The sequence below is a fragment of the Mytilus galloprovincialis genome, chromosome 11 (assembly GCF_965363235.1).
Source record: "Mytilus galloprovincialis chromosome 11, xbMytGall1.hap1.1, whole genome shotgun sequence".
Classification (NCBI taxonomy): Eukaryota; Metazoa; Mollusca; class Bivalvia; order Mytilida; family Mytilidae; genus Mytilus; species Mytilus galloprovincialis.
Genome location: NC_134848.1, coordinates 73,252,653 through 73,272,808, shown reverse-complemented (window position 1 = coordinate 73,272,808; position 20,156 = coordinate 73,252,653). Strand labels below are relative to the sequence as shown.

The 20,156-nt window shown below is 32.9% G+C and overlaps 1 long non-coding RNA gene across 1 annotated transcript; it reads right to left on the bottom strand.

Annotated features, from left to right (window-relative positions):
- Nucleotides 1-7,558: 7,558 nt before the first annotated feature.
- Nucleotides 7,559-19,565, bottom strand: LOC143052770 (uncharacterized). The gene is made up of 4 exons (XR_012971234.1): nucleotides 19,490-19,565; nucleotides 17,528-17,701; nucleotides 16,518-16,659; nucleotides 7,559-7,764 (listed from the first exon to the last, which is right to left on the bottom strand). It is a non-coding gene; the product is annotated as an uncharacterized LOC143052770 (long non-coding RNA).
- Between the last annotated feature and the right edge of the window lie 591 nt (nucleotides 19,566-20,156).

Genomic DNA, 20,156 nt, shown 5'->3' with positions numbered 1-20,156 from the left:
CGTAAAGCAAAATAAAATATATATGCAACAATTCAATAGAAAAAAAAGCTAATACAAATATTTATATTAAATATCAATCTAATAATATCAAGGAAAAGGTCATTAAACTTTAAAAATACGAAAGTACAATATATGTATTAAGTTGAGACAATTCGCCCCAAATAACCTCGTCCTCATTTTGGAAGACGCATCACTGTTGAGTTTACCCTTCCGGAGCACCTGATATCACCCCAGTTTTTGGTGGGGTTCGTGTTGCTTAGTCTCCAGTTACCTATATTGGGTCTTGTGTACTATAATTTGTCTGTTTCTATTTTTCTTTTTTAGCCAATACGTTGCCAGTTTATTTTCGATCTATGAGTTTGACTGTCCTTTTGGTATTTTTCGCCCCTCCTCTGAGATGATCCAATCTTGCTCTACGTATAAAATAGTTGAAAACAGCTAATGATTTTGTAACTTTAAAGAATAAAGAAATATAAGTTATTATAACTTCGCTATTGTACAATTAACAGATTGATGACTTATTGACAAAGTCTGAATGATAAGTCAACTGACTAAAATTATGTGTGTCACATGCTTTTTTACAAGCGTGTAAGCAAAATTTCGACACGTGACTTGTATTTTAATCAGACTGAATGAATTAAGGATGTCTCCTAGCAAACGCTGAAAAATAATTGTGACATCTTTATAGACGTGACAAATTGATAATGATTAAAAAAAAACAAAAAAAAAAACAGGGTTATATTTCTTTATTCTTTAAAGTTACAAAATCATTAGCTGTTTTCAACTATTTTATACGTAGAGCAAGATTGGATCAGCTCATGTTAAATGAGAATTTTTTTTATGGAAGCATGCGCTAGGAATGCTCCACAAATACAGCTAGTCAAATTTATGTCTGATTACCAGATAATAGTGATACGTACCCTCGCTTGCAACATGTACGAAAATGAAACAAATATCTTTATCTACGGAAATTATCGACAAAAAATATTCATAATTAAGATTTAGCTATGCAATAATATATGGCCACCTATAAAGATATTTTTGGGAAAGTTTTTTGTTAAAATGCCATAAGTAACAGAGGAGAAATAAGAACTGTAAAGTAAACACCCCGTCCATGATGTTATGAAAAAAATGATGAAAATTCTTGGCTGATAAAATGATGTTAGAACTATAAAAAAAAATAGTCTTTGTGTTCATGAAACTATAGTATATGAAGTTTTTTCTGTATTTTAAGAAATAAATCAGTACGAGACCAATATCGCATGCATTGACAATATGTGTCCCCCCACCATTTTTTTTTGTATAAAACAACGCCAGACATGGTTGTCGTTTTTTATATTGATTAGACCGTTGCAACGGTTTTACACTAATAATTTTTTAGATCCCTTACTGTTCGGTGTGAACAAAGGCTCCGTTTTGAAGACCGTGCTTTGACCTATAATGATTAACTTTTACAAATTATGACCTGAATGGAGAGTCGTCTCATTGGAACTCATTCCACATCTTCTTTATATAACTATAAGCGATGGAATAAATCGCAGACTTGAAATCCAGATATATATGTGAACTACAAACAAAGATTCACAGGGATATTACACTTCAAAGGTTGTTGTCTATGTATAATTGTAATACAATAACACTAGACATCAATATGCACATCAATTTGAAAAGGTAACGGAATACTAGGGAAAAAAAGTTGGATGTCATGCATGGTATGGCGCCGACAATACTCTTGAGTTTAATCAGACCATTATGTACTGATTGACCATTACTTCTGGGGTCATTTTGATCCGCTTTGGACTAATTTTCACTGCAACATACATGTATGTGTGAAAATAAGAACCAGCTGGAATGACAAATTTTGATACATGCATGTTTTTCCCGACCCCTTATAATTGTTATCCTTTGCCAATTTCAATTAGAGAAGACGTGTCGCATTCTGTAAGAGCGCGAGCTGCTGTTGTATGCCAGACATCAGGGGTCTAATAAGTAAAAAGTTGCATATGTCGTGAAAAGGTAAAAACTGTCTTGTGGCTTTGGTTGAAGTAACGCCTACAGTCTAAAGAATTATTCTGTCGCCTCTTTTTTGCCAATGAACAGATATTGAAAAGTTATTCCAGGGGTTACATCATATTAAAATCATGACAGTTATGTTTTAATTCTAATAAGGGGTTTTCCTCAGATGTCAAACATGATGAATTGTGATTTTAGACTGAAGGTACATTGCAATTATGCACTATCGCACTACAATGATTTTGATTTGCAAGAACATGACAAAATATTTCTATAGCGGGATCTTTTCAAAACATATACTTTGAAGAAATTTTTTCCCGCTATAGAAATATTTTGTCATGTTCTTGCAAATCAAAATCATTGTAGTGCGATAGTGCATAATTGCAATGTACCTACAAATCTTATCAACCCATGTTTATTTTTATGTGCACAAAGATATTCTTATAATCTCTTACTGATCTACATTCAATGACTTTAAGAAAGATTTGGATCTACCACCTTTTGAAATAAACATTATTGTCCCTTTGACGCCTGTAATAGCTGGCTTAGTGGTATGGGATTTGCTCATTGTTGAAGGTCGTGCGGTAACCTATAGTTGTAAATATCTGTGTCATTTGGTCTATTGTAAAGCGTTGTTCCATTAGCAATCACACCACATACACCAATGTCCGATGTAAGGGGAGGGATGGGCGCCCGCTGACATCTTTAACCTCGCCACATTCTGTATGTGGCTGTCCCAAGTCAGGAGCCTGTTATTCAGTTGTTGTCATTTCGTTTAATATTTTGTACATTAATTAGGCCGTTGTTTTTCTCGTTCGAATTGTTTTACATTTGTCAATTCGGACCCTTTATTGCTGACTATGCGGTAGGGGATTTGCTTATTGTTGACGGCAGTACGGTGACCTATAGTTGTAAATGTATGTATAATATTTGGTCTTTTGGAGATTTGTCTAATTGGCAATCATACCACATACTTTTTTTATTATGGTTTTAAAGCAGTCATTGTCCAAATCTCAATAACTGTTGTACCATTTTATATATAGACTTTGGGCAATACCAATACCATCTATTTGATAAGGGGTGTTCTGGTTTTTCGTTAAGGAATATCACACACTCAGCTAAAGTATACATTTCCGTTCAGTATCATATGAGTGCATTGTAATCATTATCCATTTGAAAATAATTGTCATCTACTAACCAGGCAAAATATTTATCAGAGAGTTTGGAATACATTGTAAAGATAGAAACAATTTGAAATTTCGAACGATCGTAAACAGCTTTTCACATTTTTTCTCTCGCAAAATGCAATATCTGTAAACAAAGGTAACTGCAAACTATACGACAAAGAATACGTTTTTTTTCTTTCTTTCGCAAACAGTTTGTCATTTTGGTCTCTTGTGGACAGTTGTCTGATTGGCAATCATACCACATCTTCTTTTTTATATATCATGTAGACTTTCTATTAGTATTTGAAAAGTAACATCATACCCCGATTAATTTAAATCATTAGAAGCAAATTATTTTCATTATCATCAAGTAGTTAACAATGCATGATGAATGTTGACGCGGCTGTCCTTGAAGTTATTTATGAAGAGTAAACTCACCACTGGATGGCTTGTCTGATAATTTGCGTCATTTAAAACAGTATTGGCACGCTCAAATGACTCGACATGCCTTAATTGCTTAGCTTGTATGACTTTTACCTCCAGAAGAGACATTTTGTACCGGTTATGGTTAGCACTGCCAATAATTTTCCGGATTTTTTTTGGAGTTGTACCAGTGTGGTTTAAAATTAATCTTTTCGAAAAACAAAAATAAAAGACTTAAAAAGTTATTAAACCTTAGCATATGTACTTATTCAAGCACATAGACACAACTATTGATACACATATATTTAATTTTTTATAAAACTTATGAAAATGCATTTCATATGCAGGGGAAAATAGGAAAGGGGAACTTATTGGGTTGAAAATTGAGTAGTAATACGTCTCGATGTGATGAGTTCTATAAAAATGCTTGTAAAAGTTGATTTGTATGTTCTATCAAACTTTTATATATATCAAAACTTCCGAAGTATTGGTTGTTCCACTTTTTTATGTGAAAATTAACTACTGGTGATATATATAAGAAATGTAGTATACTTTGACAGACGGTAAGATTGAAAAAAAATGTTACATACATTTGAAAATCTTCCGATTCACTCAATTTATATGTTCATATGATATTAAAATTTGATGTCAAAACAAAGCTGATACATAACTCATTCATTTGATACCAATTTGTTGATGATATCTTCATTCGGGAATTTATTATAAGCGTTCCCGTGTTTGAAAATGAAAAAGACAAAAAATCCGAAAATCACACTTTAACGCGACTTTACAAAAAACTGCACCGTGGGAAAACTCTACGACAGAGCTAAAATGAAAGTACATGTATAATGTTTACTCTATCTTCATGCGAATTTTCAGCCGTGAGGTATTTCAGGCCATTAAACTCTTTAAATAAGCGACTTTTCCCGATTTGTCACTCCACTAAAATAACCACTGCCTATCAAAATAAAATTGCCATTGGTGGAATGTCGTACTTTGACCTAAAATTGTTTACTGTTTACCTATTGTGAATTGGAATGGACAGTTGTCTCGTTAGTACTCATACCACATCTTCTTATTTCTATCATGAAATTTAAGCATAACATTTAACTAACAAGAACAAATGACAGAAGACCCAAATCTATTTTACCTATGTATTGCAAGGCATCTGTACTGTCTGTACTTAATTGACAAACCCCAATAAAATAGTTCATGACTAATGTTTCTATATTGACAGAAACAGATGAGTTTTGACTATTTTAACTATTTACCTATTTCTTTGATTTGATTTTTGTTTAACAATTGACAATAAGGCTAACTTACAACTGATCGATAACAGGGTTTTCTCATCTTTTTTAATATCCAAGTTAATGTGAACAGGGGATTCCCGTATTTCACTTCCCCGCCCTCCTCCTGAATCCCCTTCTAATAGAATTAGGAAGCCTCGTTCCTGAATTTACATGTAGTTATATACAGAAGAAGCATGATGAAGAAGTACTCGCGTGTTACTCAAGTATTCGCTGTTGCATAAAGTCGTGGATAAAGTATAAAACATTTGTATGAGCTGGACGCATTGAACTCTTTTATGATGAATTGTTTTAGTTGTACATTTACAAAATTATTTGATACACTTGTATGGTCTGTAATAGATTATGGTGCCTCTATATGGGGAACACGTGATTTTTCATGTATAAATAGTATTAAAAATAGAGCCATGCGTTTTTTCATGGGTGTAGGTAAATACACGCCTAATATGTCTTTGTATGGTGACATGGGCTGGATGCCTTGTAAAATCAAACAGTGGACTAGTGTTTTTAGAAACTGGACACGTTTTAATAAAATGAATGATGATAGAGTAAATAAAAAAGTGTTTATATGGGGTAACACATGTAAAAAAGTAAAAAATTGGCATTTTAGAGTAAAAAATAAGTTTAAAGAACTTGATATGGAATATTTGTGCAATGGTGCTATTTTGAACAAGGATTTAGTTAAGAATATTGAAAATGTATGTTTTGCAAAATTTAAGGAAGAATGGTATGACAAGATTATGTCAGATGATAAAAATAAATTACGTACATATAGAATGTTCAAAAATGTATATGGCGTAGAAAATTATTTAATTTTTAATATACCAGGTAGATACAAGAGTGCTTTAGCAAAATTTAAATGTGGTGTAGCACCCATCAGAATTGAAACTGGTCGTTATGAGAATATTGATATTGAAAATAGATTATGTTTTAACTGTACTGATGACGTTGAAGATGAAAAACATGTTTTGTTAAACTGTCCTGTATATTCAGATATTCGTAATGTTATTTTTAACCATGCTAGTATTGTTGATGAGAATTTTTTACATATGTGTGATAATGAGAAATTTATCTTTCTTTTTACAAATGAAAATATGGTATTTTATACTGCCAAAATCTGCTATGAAATTTTAATAAAGCGAAAATGTATTTTATATTCATGATAGTTGACTTAAGTTGTATTTGTATTATAATTTAAGAAAAATTGTTTTATAGTCTCTCATAACTCTTTATAGAGTGGCTCTTGTTGTTAATTTGTGTTTTAAAAAGCTGTATATTTTATATGTAACAAGTGGTGAGACTTTAATAAAGTATTTGTCTTGTCTATTTGTCTTGTCCCATGAAACATTTTATATGGTAATTAAAATGATTGACTGTAAACAGCTCTTTAGAACATATGATTTAAAGAGCATTTAGGAGCAGTGGCTTTAAACAGCTATTAAGAACCTTGGCTTTAAACAGCAATTAAGAACATTGACTTTAAAAAGCAATTAAGAGCATTGACACCCAAGAGCAGCTATAAGAAAAGCAGTACACAAGACCAAAATCAGATAAAAAAGGGCGTCTTCTTTGGCATTCATTGTCACTCGCTATAACCTGGTTACTTTATTTGAGGACACAAACCAGTAATAACTACGTGCGTACGTCTTCAATCTTAGGGCGACCAAAATCCACTCACCCCTAAATCAATCGATTTCAAACGCTACCAGATTGTTAAGTCCTTGTTTCACCGGAGAAATACCTCTGATACAAACACTGGAGAGCACCAACTCCGTATCCCCGGTACGTAACGGTATATGTGTAAGGCATTGAGCTACATTGAAGCATCAATTACTAGTATTTATGTTGAAATACTCTGATCTTATGGTCACAACTGACACTACTATAAATATTTACAATAATTTATATGAAATATTCTTTTGAATCATATATATTCCTCACATTTATATTGTTCATTGGATGCCTCGGTGGTGTAAGTTGTTATTTTATAACACTTGCCAATCCTATCTGTGGTTGTGTTTTTGATTTCGATCCTCATTGCATATGATTGCCAGTGTACATAAAGAAGGTCAGTGGTTCTCTCAGAGCACGTTTCCTTCCTTTTCTAACAAAGGTTTATCACAACTATATAAACAACAATGTAGAAAGTGGCGTTAAAAATAATGTATCGTTTACTGTATTTGTACTTCTACATTAAATCTTTCAACTCCAACATCCTGTCCCCTTACGGAACAATATCATATTTTATCAGTCAAATGCGCACTAAAATCTCTGCAGCTTTTGTTTCTAAATCAAATCTTCAGTTTTTAAAGTAATGTTAATTTAAGCATCGAGCGACAAATAAAATAGATAATTTGACGCTTGCGAGATACGAAAAAAAGAACGTTCATATTAAACACTTCTTTGCTTCATGAGGTTATGAATTTGATTAAAAATTGTTATTTACGGTAATAATTATTATAATTCTTAATATGGCTAGCGAATATATCACTACGTATATAAGCTGTACAAAGTAAAACAACAAAAATACCAAGCTCCAAGGAAAATACATTAATGTCTACTACTATCAAATATTAAGGGCAATATAATTGGCATGATGCATTAATTTGAGTAATTTTTATGTAACCAGTGAAGAAGACAAAAACAAAACACGACCACACCGTCATAGAATACTTTAATGAGAACCATGATACAGGTTATCGGGTACAGTTTTCAAGTTACAGTCATCTCCTTTACAACAGAATGAACATTCGAAATGAGCGTCTTGTTGTACAAAGACGTTGTAGTTCTTGCATTCATTCCTGTCAGCTGATTCTACAATCCAATCACGATTACACTCTGCTGATGTCGCGCATCTAAAACCAAAGATACAAATAAATTAAATGTACGATCACCCCCTTTTTTATCCCTTTCTCTTTACTTCCATATAAGAGCTTGCAATCTATATACTTTAGGTCCTTCACTACAGAATAAAAATATGGTAGTTGCTGGTGTATATTGCGATAGAGAAAGATTTCTACTTCTTTACATGGTAAATTGACATATTTTGTCTAAGTTAGTCTATGAAAAGGTAAATACTATGAGCTTTAGAGAGAGGTGATTGCCCCGAGCACTTATTTTTATACCTTTTGATAAACTCCGATTTAACACATATTTACAATTCACTTTTAATTAGCCTTACAGCCTGCATTGAAAGTGTTGGTACAGGTAATATCTTAAGTAAGCTTGCTTGCTAGCTTAAGAGTGAAGTCATTATTAGGAAAGGAATACTATCCTCCCTTCGAAGTAGCTTAGTAGTCATACAGACAGATAGATTGTTTATCTGTCGGACTAGTCTATTCTTAAAGGAGGGAAGTTTACATAACCTAATAATGACTTAACGGTTCAGTTAGCCTAGCAAGCAAGTATACCAAAGATATTTCCTGCACACCCAATGCAATATAATCGGCTTTAAAAATATTTATTTTGGTGATATCTTTTATCACAGGTGTTTGTACACCAGTAGCTATCATCTTTAAATTCTTTCAATTATGATTTAAGTGCCTTTTGAGTTAACATATTTTACAATAATTACATTACAAGTATGTTTGTGAAGAATCTGTTATTTTGATAAAAACTCTTGTGCGTCATACTCAAATGAATCTGCATGACACGTGTAATCACAATTTTAAAGTGCACATGTTGATTAAAGAAATAAATAGGTTGTAACAATATTGATCGTGCGCACATTTCTAGAATGAAGCACTTCCGCACTTCATACAAAATGTGCTTTGGTCAACACTTTTACAATAAAATTACAAAAAGAAACATTCAATTTTTCAATGATACTAGTGAGTAGATCAACAAAACTTCGTTAATGAGCTAATAGAGCAATTAAAATATTGTAAAAAGTTGTAAATGTGCTAGCTCGCCTCACTCTAAATTTCAAAGTATATGTTATATTAAAATTTTGTCTTTGGCAATTCACAATTTTACAGTTGTTATAGTAAAATTGTGAATTGCCAAAGACAAAATTTTAATATAACATATATATATATTTCCATAGACTAAGCTAGATTTGCCAAACAAGAAAAAAATACCTGTATAAAAAACGAAAGCAAATGTTGGAGAAACGTGAACACATACTTGGAGTTTAAAGTTGTTACGGCCAGAAATCGCCTTTAAATTGTAGCCAACAAAAGACACAAATCAATAATAAAATTTAACAATATTTAATATACAAAAGTTTACAAAAGGTATTACACAAATATTACTGTTAACTTAACTGTCAAAATATGAGTCCAATCAGTTATCTTTATCTGTATCCGGAAATCTTTCGGAATCCAATTTGAATATTACGTTCACTACTAATGTCACAATCCAGTATGATGTTGTTTGTAGAATAAAAGTGTCAATCCAAATGCTGTGAATACTAATGTCTATCAATGTCTATGTCCAAGTTTTAATTATGAGAGTTTAACTTTAGTGTCTGTATATATAGTGTTGTCAATGGAAAATTCTAGAACACTCTATAATGGAACATTGTGGAAAATCCTGGAAAGTTACAACGGAAGTTTCTGGAATAACGTAGAAGTTTAAATTACGCATCTTTTATAAGGATCATTCTAGAAAGTTCCAATCATTCTGTGATTGTTCCAGTGATTCCTAAACTGCACAATTATAAGATTATTTGGTAAACAACTATCAGGCCATACAACACAAATTAGGCCAACATAAATAAACATAATAATTACAATATCATAACACCTCCCCCCTTAAAAGAAGTTTTAGTGTAACAAAAACTTATCATGAATAATATGAACAAAAATACATAATATATACAAAGTGATTTAATAAGCTCTAGATAAAGCATCAGCTATTACATTATCTTTACCCTTAATATGTTTTACAATTACATCATATTCCTGTAACAATAAACTCCACCTAGTCAACCTCTGATTCTTGTTTCTCATTTTATGCATGAAGGTGAGAGGATTATGATCAGTATAAACAAGAATAGGATATACAGTGGGATTCAAATATACATCAAAATGTTGAAGTGCTGACAACATTGCAAAACACTCTTTTTCAATAGTTGAATAATTTTTCTGATGTTTATCTAATTTCTTAGAAAAATATGATATAGGTTTTTCAACATTATCATCTGTCTCTTGATATAAAACAGCTCCTATTCCTACATCGCTTGCATCAACAGCAAGTTTAAATTGTTTTTCAAAGTCTGGAGTAATCAGAACTGGACTATTAATTAAAAGTGATTTGCTATTTTCAAAAGCTTTTTGACAATTTTCACTCCAGATAAATTTAGAATCTTTTCGTAAAAGATGAGTCAATGGTTGAACAACAGTAGCAAAATTTGAACAGAATTTCCTGTAAAATCCTATCATGCCTAAATATCTCATAAGTTGTTTTCTATTTGTAGGAGGTGGAAATTTGGAAATAGCTTCCACTTTAGCCATAATAGGTTTTACTTGACCTTGGCCTACTGTATGCCCTAAATAATCAACAGTGGCCTGACAAAATTCACTTTTACCAAGATTAACAGTCAAATTTGAATGTGACAATCTATCAAAAGTATCATACAAATGTGTTAAATGCTGTTCCCAGCTATCACTACATACAATAAGATCATCAATATAAGCATAACAACAGTCTAAATCTTTTATAACATTATTGATCATTCTTTGAAATGTAGCTGGTGCACTTTTCATGCCAAATGGCATTACAGTATATTGAAATAAGCCATCTGGTGTAACAAAAGCTGATATTTCACGAGCTCTCTGTGTCAATGGAACTTGCCAATAACCTTTCAATAAATCAAATTTGCTCACAAATTTTGCTTGACCAATATTGTCAATACAATCGTCTATCCTTGGAATCGGATAGGAATCAGATTTTGAGACTGAATTTACTTTTCTGAAATCAGTCACGAAACGAAAAGTTTTATCTGGTTTTGGCACAAGGAGACAAGGAGAGCTCCATTCACTGTGACTCGGTTCAATAATATCATTGTCAAGCATATATTTAATTTCTTTTCTCATAACTTCAAGTTTGAGTGGATTGAGCCGATAAGGATGTTGCTTAATTGGAGAAGCATCTCCTACATCAACATCATGACAAACAGCAGTGGTTTTGTTTGGCACATCTGGAAAAAGATTTTTAAAAGAAAATACCAAAGTTTTTATTTCTTCTCTACGATCAAAAGACAGATGTGCAAGTTTTGAATCTAAATTTGACAAAATTTCTGAATTTTTCAATCTAACTGTCTCTTCCATAGTTTTACAACTAAAAGTTGGTTCAATTACATCTGGTTTGTCATGATTGTTCTCAAATTTAACCATGCCTAAAGTGGCAACTGGTTTACTATCACATAGTACATTAGTACGCTCAAAATATGGTTTTAACATATTAATATGACACACTCTATTTTGTTTGCGCCGACCTGGAGTTTTTACAATATAATTCAAATCATTAATTTTACTCTCTATTGTATAAGGACCACAATATTTAGCCTGTAAAGGATGTCCAGGGACTGGCAGAAATACAAGTACCTTATCACCAGGCTCAAAAATTCTGTCCCTGGCATCTTTATCATACCATATTTTCATTTTGTTCTGTACATTTTTTAAGTTTTTCTGAGCAATTTGACAAGCAGTAAACAATTTTTCTTTAAATCTAGATACATAGTCTAAAAGATTCAAGTCAGTATGTTCAGTAAGCCACTTTTCCTTAATCAATTTTAATGGTCCCCTTACAGTATGACCAAATACCAACTCAAAGGGACTAAATCCAAGGGATTCTTGAACAGCCTCTCGAACCGCAAAAAGTAGAAAGTGAACTCCATCATCCCAGTCTCTGTCAAATTGAAGACAAAAAGTTCTAATCATGTTCTTCAATGTTTGATGAAAACGTTCTAAGGCACCTTGAGATTCTGGATGATAAGCACTTGATCTGTACTGAGCAATCCCTAACTGGTATACGACTTGCTGAAATAAACCCGACATGAAATTTGATCCCTGGTCGGACTGTATAGACTTAGGAAGTCCTACTAATGTGAAAAATTTGATCAAAGCTTTGACGATAGTAGGTGTCTTGATATTTCTGAGCGGAATAGCTTCAGGAAAGCGGGTAGATGTACACATGATCGTCAATAAATACGCATTTCCAGTCTTGGTCTTTGGTAAAGGTCCAACGCAGTCAATTAGAACTCTGCTGAAAGGTTCGTCAAAGGCTGGAATAGGCAGAAGAGGTGCTGGTGGTATTTTCTGGTTAGGCTTACCAACAACCTGGCATATATGGCATGATTTGCAGTATTCTGCAACATCGTTTCTAAGTCTGGGCCAGTAGAAATGTTGCAATATTTTTAGGCAAGTCTTCCTTATACCTAAGTGTCCAGCCAAGGGGGTGTCATGGGCAAGACCAATAATTTCTTGCCTATAAACTTTAGGCACCACCACTTGGTACACCACTCTCCATTCCTCCTCTGGGGTAGCATCAGGAGGCCTCCACTTCCTCATTAAAATGCCGTCCTGATGGTAAAAGCATTCGGCCACTTTGTCTGCTTCCTCCTGTGGTTGAGCCCTCTGGCTGAGCTGAAGAACCTCAGGGTCTTTATGTTGTTCTTCGAGTAAATTATTTCGGTCTAATGAATGGCTGTTTACATCTGGCCATGGCATAATAACATTTTTGTTAACACTAGGTGGTTTTATAATAGCCTTTTCTGAGTTACCAGGATCTTCAATATCAGCTATAAAAGTGTCAGAAAGGTCCATGTAATCAAACTTGTCTTCTTGCAAATTCTGATTTTGTTGTTTTCTAGCCATCGCCCTAGTAACAACACAAGCTGGATACAATTCAGCATCATCTTCAGGTGATTTAACATCCACCACCGGTTCACTGGTAACAATTGGTTCAGCAACCACTTTGTTCCTAGCTAGATCATTTCCTAGCAATAAGGTAACACCCTCAACAGGGAGATTAGGACGAACACCTACAACAACTGGTCCAGTTATCAAATCTGACTTCAGATAAATACGATGGAGAGGAACATCTATACAACCTAACTCTACACCTTGTAACAAAACGGAGGCACCAACAGAAGTCTTCTCGGACAAAGGCAACACACCTTCTAACAATAAAGACTGAGAAGCTCCAGTGTCCCGTAAAATCTTAATAGGCTGAAGAGTGGTATCATCAACAATAGAAACAAACCCATCAGACATAAAGGGTTTGTATTCCTCCATGTAATCACAAAAACTGGACTTAAAAGCCTGACTCGCAGGACATTCCAATGTACTGGTAATATAAGGTGTCGTACAAGCACTGGTCTTCGGCTTATTATCTCGTTCATTCTTCTTCTGGAGTCTAAAACATTCAGCCATCAGGTGACCAATCTTCTTACAATAAGCACAAGTCAGTGACTTCTTCTCAAAAGTATCAAATTTTGGACTAGACATATTATAACTGGACTGACTCTTATTCTGTGGAACAGGCTTACTATCAGTACGCTCAGTGCTTTGATTTTTGTAATTTCCACTGGAAGTATTAACATTTTGACTCTTGAAGCTTCTTTTATGTGAAAGAGTATAATTATCTGAAATTACAGCCGCATCATGTATTGACTCAACAGTTTTGTCGTCTAAATGTGTTTTTAATTCTGAATGAACACATTGTTTAAACTCTTCTAATAACATCAATTGTCTTAGTTGATCAAAATTGTTTTTTGTTTTCTTTGAAGTAAGCCATTTATCAAATAGATCTTCTTTTTCCCGAGCAAATTCCACATAGGTTTGCGAATCAAACTTTTTATAAGATCTAAATTTCTGTCTATATGCTTCTGGTACTAGCTCATAGGCTTTCAAAATTTCCTGTTTCACGGTGTCATAATCGGAACTTTTTTCTGATGGAAGTGCAGAGTATATTTCAGCGGCCTTTCCTTCAAAAACACTTTGTAGCATTGTAGTCCAATATGGCTTTGGCCATTTCAAATTATTAGCAATTTTCTCAAACTGTGGAAAATATTTATCGACTGTTTTTTCACAAAATTTTGGAACCAAACGTATATTTTTTGCTGCATCAAAATAATCTGATTTCGACTGGACTTTAGTGTTGCTTTCTTCTTTGACCATTTCAATTTTCAGTTTTTCCATCTCTAGCCTTTCTCTCATTTCAAGTTCTTTTAATTTTAATTCATCTTCTTTTATTTTCTCCCTCTCCTTCATTTCCAGTTCTTTTAATTTAAATTCATCTTCTTTTTCTTTTCTCTCTATTTCCAACCTTTCCTTCATTTCCAGTTCTGCTTGTTTTAATTTAAATTCATGTTCTAATTCAAGCTGTTTTAATTTAAAGGCATCTACATTTTCGACCTTAAGTTCAAGAGCCTCTTCACCTAAAATTTCTGCGTCAACTAATTTGTCTATAACCAAATTTTTTATAATTTGTTTTCTCATAGATACTTTAAAATTTAACTGCAGATATTTAGCAAGCAACACTAATTCGTCTTTCTTTAAATTATCAAAACTCTCCAGGTCTGGCGTTTTCAAAAATTTACCGGCATCAAATGCCATTTTGTAGAATTTTGTTGGCTAGTTATAATAAAAATATTGAAAAAATTTTGAATAATATATTTTCAGTCTCCCGGACGAGCCCCCAATTTCTGTTACGGCCAGAAATCGCCTTTAAATTGTAGCCAACAAAAGACACAAATCAATAATAAAATTTAACAATATTTAATATACAAAAGTTTACAAAAGGTATTACACAAATATTACTGTTAACTTAACTGTCAAAATATGAGTCCAATCAGTTATCTTTATCTGTATCCGGAAATCTTTCGGAATCCAATTTGAATATTACGTTCACTACTAATGTCACAATCCAGTATGATGTTGTTTGTAGAATAAAAGTGTCAATCCAAATGCTGTGAATACTAATGTCTATCAATGTCTATGTCCAAGTTTTAATTATGAGAGTTTAACTTTAGTGTCTGTATATATAGTGTTGTCAATGGAAAATTCTAGAACACTCTATAATGGAACATTGTGGAAAATCCTGGAAAGTTACAACGGAAGTTTCTGGAATAACGTAGAAGTTTAAATTACGCATCTTTTATAAGGATCATTCTAGAAAGTTCCAATCATTCTGTGATTGTTCCAGTGATTCCTAAACTGCACAATTATAAGATTATTTGGTAAACAACTATCAGGCCATACAACACAAATTAGGCCAACATAAATAAACATAATAATTACAATATCATAACAAAGTGAATTATCTAAAGTAGAAATTTACCAGAAACTTGGCCATACTCCACTACATATCGATAATATTTTTTCAGTTGTTATTTTTATGTATAATCAAAGACATGAATGAATGTCATGTTTGAAGTCAAAATCTTATAGATAGCCTTAAGTAGTTTATGTTCCATAATGTTATTCAAACATGGTACATGTATTCCTCAATTGCTTTATTGCAAAACAATTTACTGTAGATATCAATAATTACAACGTCAATGAGGTTAATGACGTTTTAATTCAAATGTATATATGCGAGTTTTGAGCGATAATCATGATAATTATTTACTTTTTCTAATTAATACTGAATACTCAAACATTTACTTGCCAGTCCACTGGGTCTGTGTACACGATATTTTGTAATGTAACTAGTAAAACCCAGAATGTTGTATACATTCTACAGCGTCGATGTGGCATGCAGTATGTTGGTGAGACAGAACAGTCATTCAACAAACGCATGAATTGTTATCGTAGTGACTACACCTGCAAGCCCGACCTCCCCGTAAGTCGTCATTTGAGATCACCTGGGTTCGCCAAAAGCTGATCTAAAAAAACTTACCATCACTATCATAGCTCATAACGAGGATTGGTCAAAAGTCGACAGACTTGCTCGGGAACGTTTTTGGATAAGAAAGCTCAGGACAGTTTCCCCCAGAGGGCATTAATGAAAAATATAGAAGAGTCACTCATTTTCCCTACCATCACTAATTTTCCTGCCATCACTTGTGTCCAGTAACTCCGGCTTCCGTACTGGACTCTTACACATTTCAGGAATTTTAGAATTAGACTAGTTTTAATTACAGAGTTGGCAGGAATGTATAAGTACGCAGCCACGTTCAATTATTTAACCTTAGTAAAAAATTTATTACTCATTTTTCTAATCATCAAATTACTATGTATTTGGGATGTTTAAATACGCAATCTCTGTTGCAATTGCTGTACCGTTGTCATATTTTAAGTATTATACCAGCTTAGAGCTGTCAGAGCTGTTTATTGAGACTGTTTTTCCACGCAGTTGTTGTAACATCTTAACTGTCCTCACCTTTGCAATTTTAGAGTTGTGCCAGTTCATATTGCAAATAACTATTTTTATTTTAGCACATCTAAGCGGTCTTTGTGTTGTGTTTGGAAATTTTAAAATTGTATCAGCGTCTCTGATGTTCGCTTTAACTGTTTTATTGCATACATTTCAAGATTGTGATAGTAAAATCAGAATAGATTGACACGATTCATTTCACATCGTGATCATACTGATGAAGGATATCTGTTCTCCGAAATATTTAACATTATTTGTAATGCAATATGTAGAATAAACTTACCTTCTTGTTACATATCGAGAGCCATCTTTTAGGTTCTCCACATCGTTAATGCAGAATTGTTGTGCTGGATCGAGACATTTACTGGACACGTGAGACCGTTCACAAATGAATTTCGGCCCACGACAAAGATGACAGAAAATAGCTTTAAAGAACAAAATAATAACAATACGAACTACATATATTAAAGTACAAAATATGCAGGATGATAAGTTTCGAGAAGCAAATAATTATATAAAGGCAATTGGAAATGAACATAAACCCAAATGAAAGACAAGACGCGTTTAAATGTATTACCTCCTTTACCAAACATAATGGATTTTATGTTCTGTCTTAAAAATGAATGTTTTACTGCAAGTTTCACATAAACTTAGCATTATAAATCACCGATTCATCAAAATGAGAGTAAGGATAAAGGACATATAACAAACGAAAACTTCGTAACACAAGGCATTTGAAAATAAGATATCAAGTATACAGATCTTCTTTTCTTCAACGATCGAACGGTGATACAGACTGTGACAAAGGACAGTGTAGAGACTTGTTAATAAAACTATTTTTTGAAGTATCCAGTCCTCAATATATTCGTCGGTTCAACGGCGGATCAAATTCTTCAGGTAAGACATTAAGCAAGAATTATTTTGTTAGTTTATATATGATATTAGTATCACGAAAACATCAAAAACAAAGCCACACATATTTGTATTAGCTAATTAATAATAAATAATTATTTTTTTTGTAATGAAAAAGAAATATATTTTTGTTAACGCTTTGTGAAGGGATGTTTCTTAGCTTATTCGGATTTCCCATAATTTGTAATCAGATTGATTATAAATTATAGCTATTCCTTCAAAATATGTATATCCAAAAGCAAAAAAAAAAGTTGTTTTAATTGAAACTTGCACACAAGAGTGTACATATGATATAATTTTGTGTTGTTAGAGAAATTGTACATTGTACAAATACTGTTTTTTAATATAATAACGTTTGAGTATAACAAACTTATGAATTACGTTCAAGTTGCTTCGTAGTTGTAGAAGGAGTAGTAGTTGGTGTAGTAGAGGTAGTTGATGTAACAGCCGTAGTTGTAGTTGTGGCTGGTGTAGTTGAAGTTACAGCCGTAGTTAAAGCAGCAGACCTAGTTGTTAATGGTTCCAAACTGGGCTTGACAGTATTTACTAAATTGACTAAAAAACAATATATGGAATGATATGATATCCGTATTTCCGTGGCGCGTAACGCAGTTTTTCTTCATATACGAAATTATAAAGTGTACTTTTCATTTCATATAAACGCCGTGGTTTTGGATTCCAATTAAGATTCAACGAACAAAAGCTAAATTATCTATATGAAATGACAAGTTGCTTGCATGATTAGTGTGTGATTATGTTAACTACATATCTGACCGGTTTAGGATCAACTGGTTCTTTCTCAAGATTACAGCGTTACGTTTTAATAATAATAAAAAAAAAGACAGACAGGAAAGTTCCGAAGTTTTAGCTTTATGGAAAACGTTCGATGTATTATACTTTTAAGTGAGATGTGGTTTATGTGATTGTTTAAGGATGTACTTAGGTGAAATATTAAAAATCAAGAATTTAAAATTGATTCTATAAGTCGGAAGAGCATTAGTTATTAAAGGAACAAAATAAGCTTTAAACATTGGCTTTTCCCTTATGTGTGCACTGGTGTTATTTGGGTCTCAAGTCAATAGAAAAAAAAATCAAGAATTTGCTCAAATTTTTGAAAATGACCTTTTATGAGCTATTTTAAAGTTTTATATGAAAAGATACATGGATGTTATGGGGCAAAATATTCTACCTTGTATCGTATGGTAAAAACCCAAGGAGTCCGGACATCTGACACAAATTTCAAAACCTCATCTAAGTACATCCATAAGCATAGGAAAAGTGTGTAATTTATTTCCTTTATATTCATGATATTGTGGTCGTAACTTATTTTTACTTGTATATGTTACAGGCATTTTCTAAATTTAGGCATTTTGTAAAATGACTGAATTTTTAGGCATTTTCTAAAATTCCTAAAATTGACAGGCATTTTACAAAATGCCTAAAAAAAATCTAGTCATTTTGTAAAATGCCTGAAATTTTGAATGAAAATTTCACAAATTGTCTGGTCTGTTAAATAATTTTAGGCAAACTGTGTAAATATGAAATATATGAAGGCAATGTTTGTCTGTGATGGTAAGATAGGACTATTGTCATCATCACTACCTCAACTCAAGAGATTCTTGTGTCTTTGCAGACTGAGGAAGATCTAATTCAGCATCTTCAAAGCTCTGATAAGCCAGATGAGATACGCAATGACAAGCCAAATGAGTTAAGCTCTGATAAGCCAAACGAGCATGACGAGATTAGCCAGCCTAATTCAGCATTGAATCTATCCGAATTTCAGGAAACAGAACTAGATGTTCATGTGTGTGCCGTGTGTGAAAGTCCATGTTTTTCGAATATATCCAGTGCTCGACTTGTGCAACCATACATACATGGGCTGTGTTCAAAAGAAAACATGTCTGATACTATTACTTGTCATCTGTGTTCAAATGAAGAGGTTATCAGAAATGAAAGAAAGCTTGCATCAGACTCCATGACAAAACAAGCTGTCAGGATGAGAAATCTATCAGAAAGAATTTTGACATAGGTGGATGTAGGAGCGAATGTGTTAGTTGCAATTCACCATGTTGATTTTATGGCTGTTGTTACTGGAAAGAACATGGTTATCAACTGAGAATTACAGATGGAATACTACGTGGAGTTTACATCAGTTTGAACTGTCTGATAGTAACTTATTGCTATTCAATCTGCAAATTATGATAATGAAGTATCCTTTAGAAAAGCTGTCAGTAGAGTTTCTTTTTGTGATGGTCAGGGTAACACAAAACGTGGATGTAGTGCGTGTGGTAAGACTAGATGTAACACTAAACTTTTTATACAATATTACTTTTGCTTACTTACGGTTACAATAGTTAGAGTCACAGCAAGCTGTCGATAAATCCCTCTTTCCAAATATGTATCTATCACAAATCTACAGTAAACATAATATTAGTTATTTGAAAGAAGAAAAAAAAACCATTACATTTAACTATTAATTCTTAAAATGGATAATTGCATATAAAATCCATGGACATCATTCGTTATAACGACACTGTATGAAAGTGCAGTTATTAACTTTGCAAGATTTTTGGTGTCCTTAAGACGGTTTTGTATGAATTAAGATATATTAATATCAGTATAACAAAACACGTTTGACAATGGGTTTGCGCAGTAAGGACTCATGGGAACACCGACTGTCTTTTTATATATAAATCCACCGAAATGCAATGTCTAACATGACATCTTCTTTGTAGATTGGTTAATCGGTTACTTTGTGTATTATTATGTCTTTATGTTAGTCTGACTAACAGATACCTGACTTTGACCTCCATTAATGCTGCAATGTCCAACGCATCGCTTAGTTTCCCATTTACAATAAGTAAGAATGAGACGCCGAGAAGACGTCACCGAAATTGACCTTAATAGTAGATTATCAACGTTAAATTTTAGCAACAAAACCACCACTTTTTGGAATTTTGAATCCTCAATGCTCTTCAACTTTGTACTTGTTTAGCTTTATAAATATTCT